Source organism: Aplysia californica, unplaced genomic scaffold, assembly GCF_000002075.1.
Source record: "Aplysia californica isolate F4 #8 unplaced genomic scaffold, AplCal3.0 scaffold00210, whole genome shotgun sequence".
NCBI classification, from domain to species: Eukaryota; Metazoa; Mollusca; class Gastropoda; order Aplysiida; family Aplysiidae; genus Aplysia; species Aplysia californica.
The window spans coordinates 751555-765590 of NW_004797480.1; the positions used below are offsets into that span (position 1 = coordinate 751555).

General features: G+C 39.7%; 1 long non-coding RNA gene across 1 annotated transcript; it reads left to right on the forward strand.

Moving 5' to 3' along the window:
* Nucleotides 1-3836: 3836 nt before the first annotated feature.
* LOC101852024 lies at nucleotides 3837-12555 on the forward strand. Its single transcript, XR_001184892.2, has 4 exons — nucleotides 3837-3978; nucleotides 8145-8279; nucleotides 9481-9571; nucleotides 12271-12555. It is a non-coding gene; the product is annotated as a cytochrome c oxidase copper chaperone (long non-coding RNA).
* The last annotated feature ends 1481 nt before the right edge of the window (nucleotides 12556-14036 follow it).

A 14036-nucleotide genomic window follows, 5' to 3' on the forward strand; every position in this document is an offset into this window, starting at 1 on the left:
CGGCGCTCGCAACTGCATAAGGTTATTTGTAAACATTTAACTCACACGCACATTCACACTGACACATACAGAGTGACCATGACTATGATTGAATGCTAACGATTTTTAATTAACTTAACCCTATCCGTACGCCCTGGGGTCATTTTGTACACCCGGGGTGGTATTCTTCACATTTCAGAATACTTCTAGTACGAAGATCTCTTTGAACTTTTCAGTACTTCTTAAAAAATTTTGACAGACTGCTCTGCAAAGCGTACGGATAGGATTAACAAATAAATTTCCTCTTTGGAAAGTGGTGGCACAGGGTTCCCCACGTTGTATGGATACGATAGTAAAACACGACGTATGGATAGGGTTAAGAAATAAATGAGTAATATTGACTAGAATTAGAGCTGTGTCCATAAGGAAGGGGGAAGAGTGGTGGTGGTTGAGCAGTTGGGCCTATCAAAATAAAGTTGATAAACCAAAAGGGGTCAATTCCGACTGTAATACACCAAGAAAAACAGACCTTCCACTCTATGAACTCTAAAAGTCAGGATCTCAGTGGGGAAAAAATTGGGACTAGGTGAACAAAATCGGGATCAACGACAAATCACCTAGGTCACTGCCAAGCCGACTGAAAAAAATTTCAGGGGTGTCCATTATTATATATCTCTATGTATATTCCCTCTGCCCGCGCACGCGTGTGTGTGGAGTATGTGTGTGTTTGTGTGTGCGCACGCGTGCCTGTGAGTGTTTTATCATTATATTTTAAATCCTGAAGTATTAAGTCAAGCTCTTCTAGTCCAAGTGTTTTACAACCCCACCCCCCCCCCCCCCCCCGGATAAGTCCCGAAAGACGCTTCAACCACTGCACATGAAATTAAATTGACCAAGTCAAAGGACGGTCCCCGCAACACGCGGAACTCACATGCTGAAGTCAAGTCACACAGTGCGATCGCGCGATTGAAACAGTTTTACTGACGGTCTTGATGACGGGCTCAACTAACCGGAACTTGGACAAAGCATGTTTTGGCGAAAGTAGATCTTGAGAATGTCTTAAGTCAGACGGCCAAATCAATACCACTTCCATTATACCTGAAATAACACGTGTGAGCAAAGATCCAACACCACTTTTGGTGAGTCAACTACTAAATTCAACATAGACAGAAATGAAGGCAGAGAAAGATAGAAAAAAATCCTGCACAACAGACGGAACAACAAAAAACAAAAAAAACCCAAACAACCCGGGTACGTGCGATCAAAATCTGGAAAATCTGGATGCTTGAGAGATTTAAGACAGGGATGAGAGGAAGGTTTGGAAAATAAACTGATTCATTATTCTTCAACGCCATCCCAGGGTTCACATTCCAGTCTTTCCAGACTTTCAATGGTGGACAATTCATGTTTATTAGCGTATTAAAGAAGGATGGTGGTAATCTCACGGCAGGGGTAAACTCGAGGCAAGACACCGGCAAATGTGAGCGACCGACCAGAATGTGGGTGGAGCTTCTGTGCTGAAGCCAGCCGAATAAGTAGGTCGACTAGTCGACTTCTTCTGAGACAGAAGGTGACTGTCTTATCAAATCATCGACTCGGCTTCGGGATAGATCATAGAGAAGGGGGAAAATGATGCTTGCCAGACGCAGACCACCGAGTTTTAAAGTGTATGCAAACCCCCGAAATGAAATTATAAAGAATAAAGCTCACGCATCACCAGAACTTTAAGGGGGTAATCAGCAGGTTTAATGTGTATACGCACATTTGTGCGTAAAGGGGAGCCATGACCCACCCCCCTTTCTTTCAAAAGAAAACAAAAAACCCTTTTGAATTCGCCCTACGGCAGTCCCAAGCCTGAATCAGCTCCGGCTTGGACTTCAGAAGGGAATGGTTTACTTTCTTCATTTTGATCAGTCCTGCCTATGATGGCCACCTTCCTCCATGACAATGGGTAGCCGTTTTACACAGGTTCGACTGCAGTAAATTACAGGTCAAAGTTATTAGCTCTTTTCAGACGTATCGCCGATATATTGGTGCGAGTCCACACTCCTTGCGGACGTATCACCGACAGCTGTGATAGGGTGCCTCAGTATTGTTTCGTTTTAACACGATCCGTCATTTATAATTACTTTTTATTGCTATTGAAAAACTCGGAAAGGATTTAGGAAACGAAAACATCTAGTTTCACTTTTTCAAAGCGTGGGTTTGGGGAAAAAAAGAGTGAATTAGTTCTTGCGGTCTTGCATCAACAAAATGATGTAACCGGACTCAGTACAAAAATTCAAACAAAAATTGGAATATTGCTTTCAAATAAAAAACTGCGCATTCACAAATTTATGGATTTATGCTCTTGGCCTGTATGAAGGATAACTATGCTGATTTGCTGTCACAAGTTTGGCTCACAATGTTATTTTTTCTGTCAAAATTTATTTTTCTCATCACCATCGCCATTTTTAACCCTTCTAATGCATTGTTCAAAATTAATCCTTGTTTCATATTGGGATGTATTCCTAATTCAATTTCCTTCAATTTGATCATTAAGTTTTGAGTGATGGTTATCTAAGAAGTTATTTTGAACACCACCTGCATAGCCAAATTGAGCCACAAGTTAAATATGTCTAGACGCCCCAAAAAACTACGTCCGGAAAGAGTATAGTGACTAAAGACTTTGCAAGTTACCATAACCCCGTAGAGCGTCTCCTGGCCAAGGTATAGATCGATAAAGTGACACGGTCCAGCAGAGCGACTAGATCTACATGATGTTATATAATCACTTGTTCCGCTGTGCTAATTTTATGTACTAATTGTTAATTTAATTGCGTCTTGCGCTTTCTTTGTATTTATTTGATTGCTTATTATTTTTGAAAGGCTCATTCTATCAGCTTTTCCTTAAGAAAAGATATAAATTATATGCCTTTTTTAAACATCTGTTGAGTCGTAAAAGGTCATTTTTCAGTAGAAGAGGCAGATCTAAATCTCCGGTATCTCAGCTGACATGTCCCCGCCAAACCCCCATGTTTACAACCAATTGGATGTGGTGGCATGGCATTTTGGGCAGGTGAGGCTACTTCCGGTGAGCGCTTCTGGGTTAACGTGGGCGGGTCACCATATAGAGAGTCTTACCCTGGCCTGGAGCGCCCGCTCAGAGTAAGATCCCGTTTGCGTAAGTCGTAAGATCCCACCTCTTCCGTGCTCCCGAGCACCGGAATCTTAGGCGGAGACTACATCTACTGTACAGTGTACTTCTACTTCTACACATGACATATGATATGATGACTTGTTAAGCTGTTAGCCTACTCTTTGACTTTACTTTGAGTCTAGAATCTAGTAGTGTGTTACTCTGGAATCATCATTCTATGACATGAATGAAGTCTACAAATTACAAAGTCAATCAATGATTCTTATACTTATAACCAACTGAATACGAATGCTTCTAAAAAGGAAAGACTTTGACGTACCTGGCTGACGCACGAAGATGAGATATCAAAATATTGGAAAGCACCACGCATGCAGAGGGCTTTGTTTACAAACAGTGCAGTACACGCATCGGAAGTAGATCTTCTAGGCCTCTACTCCTTTTTGCACAAAGCTAGGCTAGCTAGGGACGGAGGCGATGGAGCAGTAATCGGGGCATTTCATTAACTCAAAAAAATAATTCAGGCATTCGTTTTGCTCTTCACCAAATACATTTTTAGGCTACAAAACCATGTATCCATCAATAACTTTTAATTTTATTCTACTTGTTTTGAACACTTTCAAATGTTTACATACTTATTTTCGATTGAAAATAATGTTTAAATAATTTTCAATGAGTTGACCCCGTATCCTTCATACGAAGGGAAACAACTCCCAACAAATCCATTTTTTTGCCGTTTGGCGTTTGTTTGGTTACAAAAGCATGACTTTGAGATACATATTTCGTCATTGACACGAACGGCTCATAGCAAGTAATTTCCCTCGGTTTTTTTTTTCAGAACTGCTTGCTGCCCAGCATCTACCGTAAGTGCGTTTATTTATTATTTAGATCTAGGTCTAGATCTAGATCTAGATCTAAACGTTGTCGTTGTCACTGACACTGTCATTACTGTTGTGTGTTTCTTGCGAGTGTCAGAGCTTTGTTGGGAATGCCGGGTACACATTGTTGAATCAACGATTTGACGATGAAGAGGACTTACCCTTCCGTTGTCAAGTCTACCAGAGATCAACCTTGATTCTGTTGACCAACGACTGACCCGTTGCCAACGTCCATTCCATCTCCACCATGATCTCAAACTAGATCTCTAAGATTTCTAGATTTAGCTTCATATGAATGAAGTTGTTAGCACTTCTGAACTGCACTCTTCAACTTCAAGTAGATCTAGATCTAGATCTAGTCTAGATCTCATGAGTCATTCAATTTCCAGTGAAAATCTCGCTTACTCACCCTGACTAGATCTAGAATCTAGATCTAGATCTAGACCTAGACCTAGATCTACCCTTTTTACCATACACACTTTTGTTTTCTGCTTTGCTGACATTTTTCATTTTATAAACGAAGTGACTATTCGGACTCGAGTCCGATATGAAAAAATGTTATTCGGACTCTGATTTTTGTCCAGCATGACATCATTTCTGACTTCCTGTGACTCGTGACTCCGGCTTCCTGTCCTGCCTCACTCGTAACTCGCCTCAGGCTGGGTAGAGACCGTGATCACTTTGGGCAAAATGACTATTTGTGCGGGAGCCGATTTTTTATCTTATGTTGAATTTGAGGCCAGCCTGAAAAGTTATAGCGCTTAAAGTAAATAATTATTTGTCAAAAGGTCTTCAGAAGCAATTAAAGATGGCTCGTTAGCGTGTGTCGGGGTCGAATGGGCGGCCTGCACACGTGTGGCTGTGTGTGCGTGTCGGGGAGGGGGCACTAGCGGTCCGGGCATTGAACGTTGCATACGAGTCAGTCTTTTTTCCCCCCGGCAACTGATCATTGTTACAATAATAAGCTAGTCTTGACGTAGATCTACGTAATGAATTGTGCGCTGGTTTATGGAATCAAAAGTTGCCGTATGCTCGTCTCTACACAGCAACACAACTTTTTCTTGGTAAACAATCGAGATGACACAGGCTTGTGTATTTGAACGAATCTGTCTTTTTTTCTACACACAGCTCGTAATATGCAGGCATTTCAGGCACTACTTGTGTAGCAATGCCCACTGAGCGCGTTTTGTTCTGCCGATTTTTGTCCCCCGCAGCGGGGGTGTTTCGTGGGACGCACTAACGCAAAGTTTGTTGTCTTCAACTCGCTCTCACGCCGCTTCTCGTAAATGGATATGAATGAAACTTGGCAGCCAATCAGAAAAGAGGTCAATCTCGTAGTATGCTGTTTGTCAACATTGTACCCATCCAAGAAGTAGTCGAAAACGTTTGCGAAAGTGGTTGATGTGGTGCGCTTTGAAGATTTTTCGGAGCTGTGATTTGTCAAACTGACTGATACTTTGTACACCATTTTTCTTTATTCCCTTAAAATTTCGTACTTCTGTGTTTAGCGGTTTTCGCCTAATCTTAAAAAATGTGGGAGTAACTAAGGGATAAAGCGGCATTGCCGTTTGCGCGTGCTGGGTGAACGACCGGCGGCTGGGAAATTTCCACTGAATCAGAGTGACGTCATCAGCCATCGGTCGCCTCAGGCGCTACAAACGAGGCCCTGCTTATGTGAACCGGAAAGGGGGAGGAAGGATACACTTGGAAACTAAACAGGGGCCTTGATAACTTGCGTTTTTGTTGCATTTTAGTCAATAGATGTAGTCATTTTTATTTGCTTGATTGTATGACAGAAGAATAGAAACAGAAAAGCAAACATCTTGAGAAGTGGTATGGCATTGTGTTTGCATTTTATGAAAGCCTATTCCCCCCTCTTGGGAAAGCACACACTTGGACTCGTCCTGTGTGCTCTGTTTGGAAAAGTGAGGCATTAAGATTGTTATTAAAGAGTATGGTACTTATTTAGTCCAGTCTGGGAAGATAGTCCCGTTTATACATTGTTATCGTTCACGCGTGCATGTGTGTGTGTGTGTGCGTGCGTGACAGAGAGAGAGAGAGAAAAGGGGGGGGGGGGTGTAAATATGTTACATTTATTGTATAAGTTGTAGCCTACATATGCGAAATATTCCCATGACTTGTAAACTATATTATCTGAACGCGTCTTAATCTACCACACAATAGGACACTATCCAACAATGGATACACAGAGACGATCTTATTTGTAAACTATATTATCTGAACGCGTCTTAATCTACCACACAATAGGACACTATCCAACAATGGATACACTTTTTGTGACAAATTGATCCAGAGCGCATTGCTTGGCAAGGAGGAACCTTTTATGTTGCCAAGTTTCATTAATCCAGCTCTCTACTTACTTTTTGTGACAAATTGATCCAGAGCATTGCTTGGCAAGGAGGAACCTTTTATGTTGCCAAGTTTCATTCAAATATCATGACTTTGTGAGAACATATATGATTGATAATCTTTGTAAACCTGTAAAGAACGCCACTTTTTTACCTGTTAATGTCTTTAAAACTCAAAAAGTATGACAGATAATAAAAATCTGACAGCATGACTAGATTCTGCATTAAAAAATGTACTAGACTGCCAAGTTTCATTTACATATTCCAAGAAATAGGCGAGCTATGACAAATATTGTCTCGAAACGCACCGAAAACGGCCACATTTTTACCTATAAACGTCTTCATAACTCAAATAATAGGATAGCTATGAAAAATCTGAAAGCAGGACTAGATTCTGCACTAGAAAATGTACTGGGTTGCCAAGTTTCTTTTAAATACTCCAAGAAATGAGCGAGTTATGACGAATATTGTCTCAAAACTCACCAAAGAACGTCCCATGTTTTGGGTTTTTTCATTATATAAAAGTGTACCAAAAATTAATTGATTAAAAAATTCGTAACTTTTTTGTTTATTGATGGATTTCAAAAATTCAAAAAGTTACATGCTCTGTGAAGATACAGCTACAAAATGCACCTATTTGCAAACACTTTCTGGCAAAAAAAGGTTTTTCGTGGTCATTGCTAACTTGTGGCTATTACTTGCTCAGTGCTTGTAATTATCTACACAAAACCTCGTGTTTGCTATAACGAACACTCGGATTCAACGAGCTTTTAGGTCAAGCCCAATGACCTTGTTGAATCCGAGTTCCACTGTATAGAGTAGAGTAGATATTTATCTCCAGGCAAATCACTGTCGTCGCAAAGAGACATGGTGGCTTTAAGACGAGGAATCTCCTGTACAAAATTTGGACGATTGAACGATGGTTGGGAGACTCTGTCGAGAAATCAAGCGTGGCTTGATATTTTCTGTGCTATCATGTTCAGATTTGAGGGAGACGCGCTGTGACGAAGATTCATTTTGAAATTTGCTGCTGCGTAGAATTAAACTCAAGACTCTAAATTTTTAAAATAATTATCGAACGTCAAAACTGATTTCATATTCCAATAAATATTGGAAATATTTAGGAACAAGGGTCAGAATTCGGAAGGGACGTCATGCTGGACTCGATTCAGAGTCTGAATATAATTTTTGTTTCATCGGACTCGAGTCTGAATAGTCACTTCGTATAATATAGTGAAATCTGGGTGTAATATTTGGTTGTGTTAATTCATCTATCTACACTCTGCCTAATTGACCCCTTTTTGGTGGTTTCAGAAGTGATGTCATTCTGGACTCCATTCAAAGTCCGAATATAATTTTTGTTTCAATATAAGTTTTGTCCTAATAGTCACTTTGTACAGGAAAACCCGTGGACAAAAATTAATTAAAGTAGGCAGGGGAAAAAGCCAAACTTACTACAATGCCGACCAGTTTTTAGAACCAGAGAAATTGCCTTGTTTTTGCGAAAAAATGCCTAGTGAAAAGAGCTAAGAGGAGCTGCTGCATGAACAGATGCCCCTCATGTCTCGTTTATTGCTGCTAAAAAGTTTCAGATCCCTGTGTGTAGTACATTTTACGTACCAACTTAAAATAACTTAAAATAACTACCCATACAGCGATTTAGAAAAAAGAGCCGGAAACTTATGCTTTGCTTTTATGTTCTCAGGTTAGCAGTAAAGAATATTATTTACTGTGGCATTTATGTAACTAATTCATATGTTGTGTGGTTAATGTATTCATCAGGTCAGTCCTAGGTATGCCTTCTGAAAAGCCACAAGTTTCTAAAGCTGGAGGTGATTCCAGTAGCCCTGATCAACAGAAGCCCAAGTTGAGGCCATGCTGCGCCTGTCCTGAGACAAAGAAAGCCAGGGATGAATGGTAAAGTTCTCAGAATATGTTAAGTCCTCTGTTTCTTTCCCACAACGAAAAAAAATGAACAAAAATACAGTCAAACCCCCATTATGCTGCCACCCCCTCTCCCCTGTTATACCGTTAGGTTTTGCCAGTGCATAAATAGAAATGCCTGTATAAACATACACTTTGCCCCTATAGACCGCTATCTGCTAATGGTCAGATTTGCACAATCCTTCCTGAAATACTACTATAAATTTCCCCTGCAAGCGAACTGGCAGCCAGAGGTTCTCAACACACTGTGCATGGTAGCTGCACAGTGATAATTTCCCATTCTGTCACACACAACTCTGGGAGCTAGTACTTGTCCATTAGCTCTCTCTCCACCCATCCCACATCCACATCCTTGTCTTGAAGTTTACATGAAGCTTTGGTTGGGCAGTTCATGTAATTTTCAATTTGAATTGCTACACACACAATTAGAGAGAGATTCTCAACTCTTTACTTTAAATACATGTAAATCACCAACAAAGAGATATTTTTCAAACACATGTTGCTAAATTGAATAATAGAATAATTTCCCTTGAATTTATCAGTTACTGCTGTTTGGCAGGGGACCCATCTAGAAAAAGAACCCTGATATACCACCAGCCATGCTATACCTCCACTTTAATGTTTACCCCAGTTTGGGAGTATAATGAGGTTTGACGTTTTTGTCCCGACTACCATTACCAGTCAACCATCTATTGCAACTCAGCAAATGCTTGGATAACATCAGACATTCAGAGAAATTTTTCTCTAGTGATTTGTTGAACAAGTATGTTATAAATTCATAGAATGCAGCTAATTACTTGACTAATCTGTAGTCTAATCCTATAACAATAGATATATTCTAGCATTTTGTATTTCGAGTGACCAATAAAAAGACATTTCAGTCGCTCCCAAACATATTGCCGGCCCAATACTAGACTTGTGTGTTTGTGGACTGTTCTCTGTCTGATGTTTCAATATTGGGCCACGTTCTGGGTCAGGAATCAGAATAAAACTAGAAAAAGCTCAAGCAAAGAAGTGAAAGAAACTGGTCTTGCATTTATGTTTAACAATTATAAATCTTGTCTGCATAAATTTGCAATGCTTCTTATAGCATTAGGATCTTTGTCTATTCTGTCATGTTAAGCCTTGGCTGCAACCTGATAATATTCTTGTCTTCTTTTTGTTTGATGCTCAGTGTGATTGAAAGAGGTGAAGAAAACTGTGGAGACCTCATTGAGAAACACAAGCAGTGTATGAGAGATCTTGGATTCAAGATCTGAAGGAAGGTAGGCCCATTACACATTACGAAGTTCTGTATGTTCAAAACATCCTTTTTAAAAATCTTTAATTTCATTAGTACTTCAAAGTTAATACCAACATCTCTGCAGTGTAGTTGTTAGACACTTTGCTATTGTACTCAGGAGACTCTAGTTTGATTCCCGAGTGGGAAGAAATTTTTTATTGAGTGTCTCAGTCTTTTTGCTAGGATGTTGTATGCCTCTCACTGAGGTTGGCCCTGACTGGCAAGTTTAATGATCTAAATGTTGTTGATGGGGGCATAGAACAACGTACATAAATAAAGACTATCCAAACAACTTTGAAGTTGATGGGTGTATAAAATGTGCAATCACAAACATAAGCAATCCACACACCATTGCTGGTCGCCACAATGCAGACCATAGATGCATTGTCTTTGAGCTAGAGTTATGGTGTCTTTTTAAGGATACACCCCAGGGACCACCCACCTAAACATCGCATGACATTATTGTCAGTGAAAATTGCTTTAGTGTAATGGAAAGTTATGGCTCAATTCTGAAGTATTTTTTAATGTAAACTGCAGAGGAAAGATTGATAGTAGTAAAGGCCCTACTTGCCTTGCTTTAACGTAGTACTTTCACTTTTTTACTTTTCATCCACTGTTGCTGTTAAGCATTGAGGGGAGATGCAGTCCTCTTTGATAAGCCAACCCTGCAGCTCTTTCAGTTGAGCCTGGCGGGTTAGGTAACATTTGTAACAGGTGGCCAAACCATTAAATTCACTTTTTTTTCCCCTATGAAATACAGGCATCGAACAGTTGCTCTTATATTTTTATTTCTGTGCCTGTCTCTTCTTGCAATGTTTAGGGTTATGCGGGTGCAGGTAGTGATTTTGTTTTCTTCGGTTGTACTTAAGAACAGGTCAGGTTCCGGTAACATAATGTTGGTTTGAAGTGATAAACTGTCTCTTTGCTTCTGTGGAGATGTTTGGATGAAATAGGGGTGCGAGCTGAAAGGTGATAGCGTTGATGGCTTTTTAAGTTCATTTTTCTATTTCTCTATCTATGGACCAGTTTTCAGAGAAAATGCTGCCTAGATATTTAAACTCTTTGACCTGTAGTAGTTGTTTTTTATTCATATTAATATTTAAGTGACTGTTAGTATTGTTTCGGATAACTTTGGTTTTTGGTATGCTTATTCTCAAGTCAAATTTCTCGCAGCTGATGTTCAGTTTGGTAGTTTCACCTTGGAGACTGTTTGTTTTGATGAATAAGACATTAGTTGTCTGCAAACAAAAGTTCATTGAGGCTTTCTGGGCTTTGATTTGCATCTTGCGCTATCTTGTCCATGTATGTTATGAAAGGAGGCGAGATAAAATGCTTCCCTGTTGTGCTCCTGATCTTACTTCGAACCAGTTTGTGTTGCCTTTATTTTTTCTTACTAAAGTTCTGCTTTTAACTTAGTAAATTGTTCAATAATAATAACTTAATTTTGTGGAACTCATATTTGAAATAGTTTATTTTACCCCATTGCATATTCTTTTAAGCTTTGATTTAAAGGTGTGATCTCCAATTTGACTTCCCTCTGTGCGCGTGGAATTAGTTCATTGTTACCACAAACTAAAAAGGGATCCCAAGACATGGTAACTTTCTCGGATATGATGTCTTTCGAGGTATAAAAATATAGTAAAGTTCATGAAAGAATGTACGAGGGGGAGTCAAAAAATAATGCAAGTTCATTTATAACTTAAAGAAAAAAGAACGCACTGGCAACTATCATTCCTCAAATTAAAGGGGACTATCTGAGGATCAGATTTCTATTTCTCAACATAGTCTCCATTTTGATCAATAGCCACTGTCCACCCTTTACTAAGTCTACATATGTCAACTTCGTAAAACTGAGCAGGTTGGTCGTAGGGGTACAGCAGTCTTGAGTTTTCTAACGTTTCCGTAGTGTTGACCTCTCGATGGTTCTTTTCTAGGTTCGAAAGGGTGGAAGTCTGAAGGTACCAAATCAGGAGAATAAGCTGGGTTTGGCAGTGTTTTCCACCTTAATGGGGTGATTGTCTCCCTTGTTTGGGCACTGTATGCAGGCAGGCATTGTCATGTTGAAAAAGAACCCTCTTCCCATTCTTTGGTCTGACTCGTCGAATTATTGCTTTCAGTCGTTTCACTGTTTCAACGTAGGCTTCAGGATTGACTGTTGTTCCTCGTAGTAAAAAAAAATATATGAGAAACAGTCTATGAACATCCCAAAACACGGTTGCCATGATTTTTCCGGATGGTTCTTCGGTACGATGCTTTTCTGACAAGCATGTGGACACCTCTTTCTCTTCTGACGGTACATTGCTTGCTATAACGTCTAACCCACATATATACAGTGCCAAAATCTAGGGGTTAGTCCTTGTAAACATTTTGACAAGAAATTCAATTGCAGCTCTTTGCGTCTGACACACCTCCAAGGGGGCAGCCATTTTGATGTGACGTCATTCAGACATAAATCAAAGGAACTTAAAATTTAACGGTTTGAGTTCCAAAGTAGGCCTACATGTGCAAGTACTTGTGAGCTGAATTTAATATAATTTGCAAAATTGCGCAAAATACTGAACAACTTGCATTACTTTTTGACTCCCCCTCGTATAAAGGAGGTTAATGAGGTAGCTGAGTTCCTGTATACTATTTTGGTATGAATTATGATGTTTGTATATTTCTTTTGGTATCATTTTCCAGATCCTCCACTGTATGTGCACATCTGTGATTCTGAAGAAGATGGATGAATGATAATTGTCTGTTCCTGAAGAGCTACAGCTGAGATGACTGCTGAAATTGACTTGACTAGTGTTACTGTTGTAATGTTGCGAAGTTTGTGTTCATTGAACCATTGCGTTTTGTTGGATCTTTGTTGATAGATGCAATGGTTTATTCATATGATTGCAAAACTGATTTGTATGCATCTTGTGAGAATGTTTTACTGCTTGTTTCATCTTGTAAATAAATTTTTACTGCTCTTTACAGTTTTCAGTAGTTCCTTTCATTTTTTTCTGTCCTATTTATGAATCTCTGTTGTTTTGACCGTAATATAGAGGCCTTTTTGTTCCATAAAAATACAGTGGGTGTCGCATTCAACGAGGTTGCCGGGACTGGCATATTGTCCTCGTTGGATCCGACCTCTCGTTGAATGTGACAAAGGCTAAAGAAAAGAAAGGAGACAAGTTATTATATTACTCGACGTACCAATACCGGTAATTAAAACAGCTGTTCCCCCTGATGACGAAAAAATCTCAAACAGCATCAGTATTTGTGTGTTTGAGCTGTGTTCTGACTGTCATTTCTGCATTCTTAAATATTTTTTCCAGAACACTTCTCGTGTGGAAACATACCCTCTCACATCTAGGCCTAGATCTACATCAAGTAAAGGCGGGAGCTTGGATTTTCTGATCAGGGGAAGGAAAGAAAATTGAAAAAAATGGTATCGATCTAGACCTACCAATCCAGAGTTCATCCAGTTTCACACAGTCCGCATCGCGTATCCACCCACCCCCTCCCATCCTTACCGTAGGCTAACCCTTGTCCATCGTCTTGGCTTTGGGGCCCATATTAGGAGGCACACTGGATCTAGCAATAATACATTGTGTAAGGAATCGATGATGGGCCTTGTGCTTCGTGTGAGATGGAGAGAAAGGAGAACAATTCTTCGCTTTTGGGGCCGCTAATTGCTTTTATTTGGTTATTGCGACCTCGTTGAAAGCGACTTCTGTCTGTTTGCCACCTCGTTGGAGCTGACGTACATTTACAAAGAGATATAGAGGAAAATAATCGGGGATTGAGGATTGCCTCGTTGAATGTGACCTCGTTGAATGAGACACCCACTGTACTCTTGCTGAAAGAATATCGTTCTCAAGTAGTTGTGTTTTAACTTATTTTAAAAACTTAGAAAGTTCATCTTATGATGAATCTTGCTCTCAAAGCCATACTGCTTGTGATGTCATGTAACATCTTGTGTATGGATGCAGACTTGGTTGACAGTGTACCGTCATAATATAATAAGTAATGTAATAAACCTCTTTAATCAGATTATGCTATGGTATGATGATGAGGGTTTTGAATGACTCTTTCAACAGAGCTAAGTTGTTATTGAAAGCGTGACTTCTGATTCTAACATTCAGGCTGGTTTGAGCAAATATGGAGACCTGAAAACCCCATTTATTAAAAACCCAAGCGAACTAATTTGAACTAATGTAATCTATGTCACATTTTGTGTGATACCAACAGAACTTCATGCAGATAGTGAAAATGAAAAAAGAAAGAGATGCCTGTATTGGGAGAAATGTTGTGGGTTTGTTTTGTTGAATTTGATTACAAACACGTTTCAATCAGATTCTTGTGAGTGTGTTCTTGAAACACTTGTACCTTGGTACTAACTACAGTGGAACCTATGTAACACGGCCAGGCGTTGTCGAGGAGAAAAGTGGCTGTATAAGACAGGTGGCTGTCAC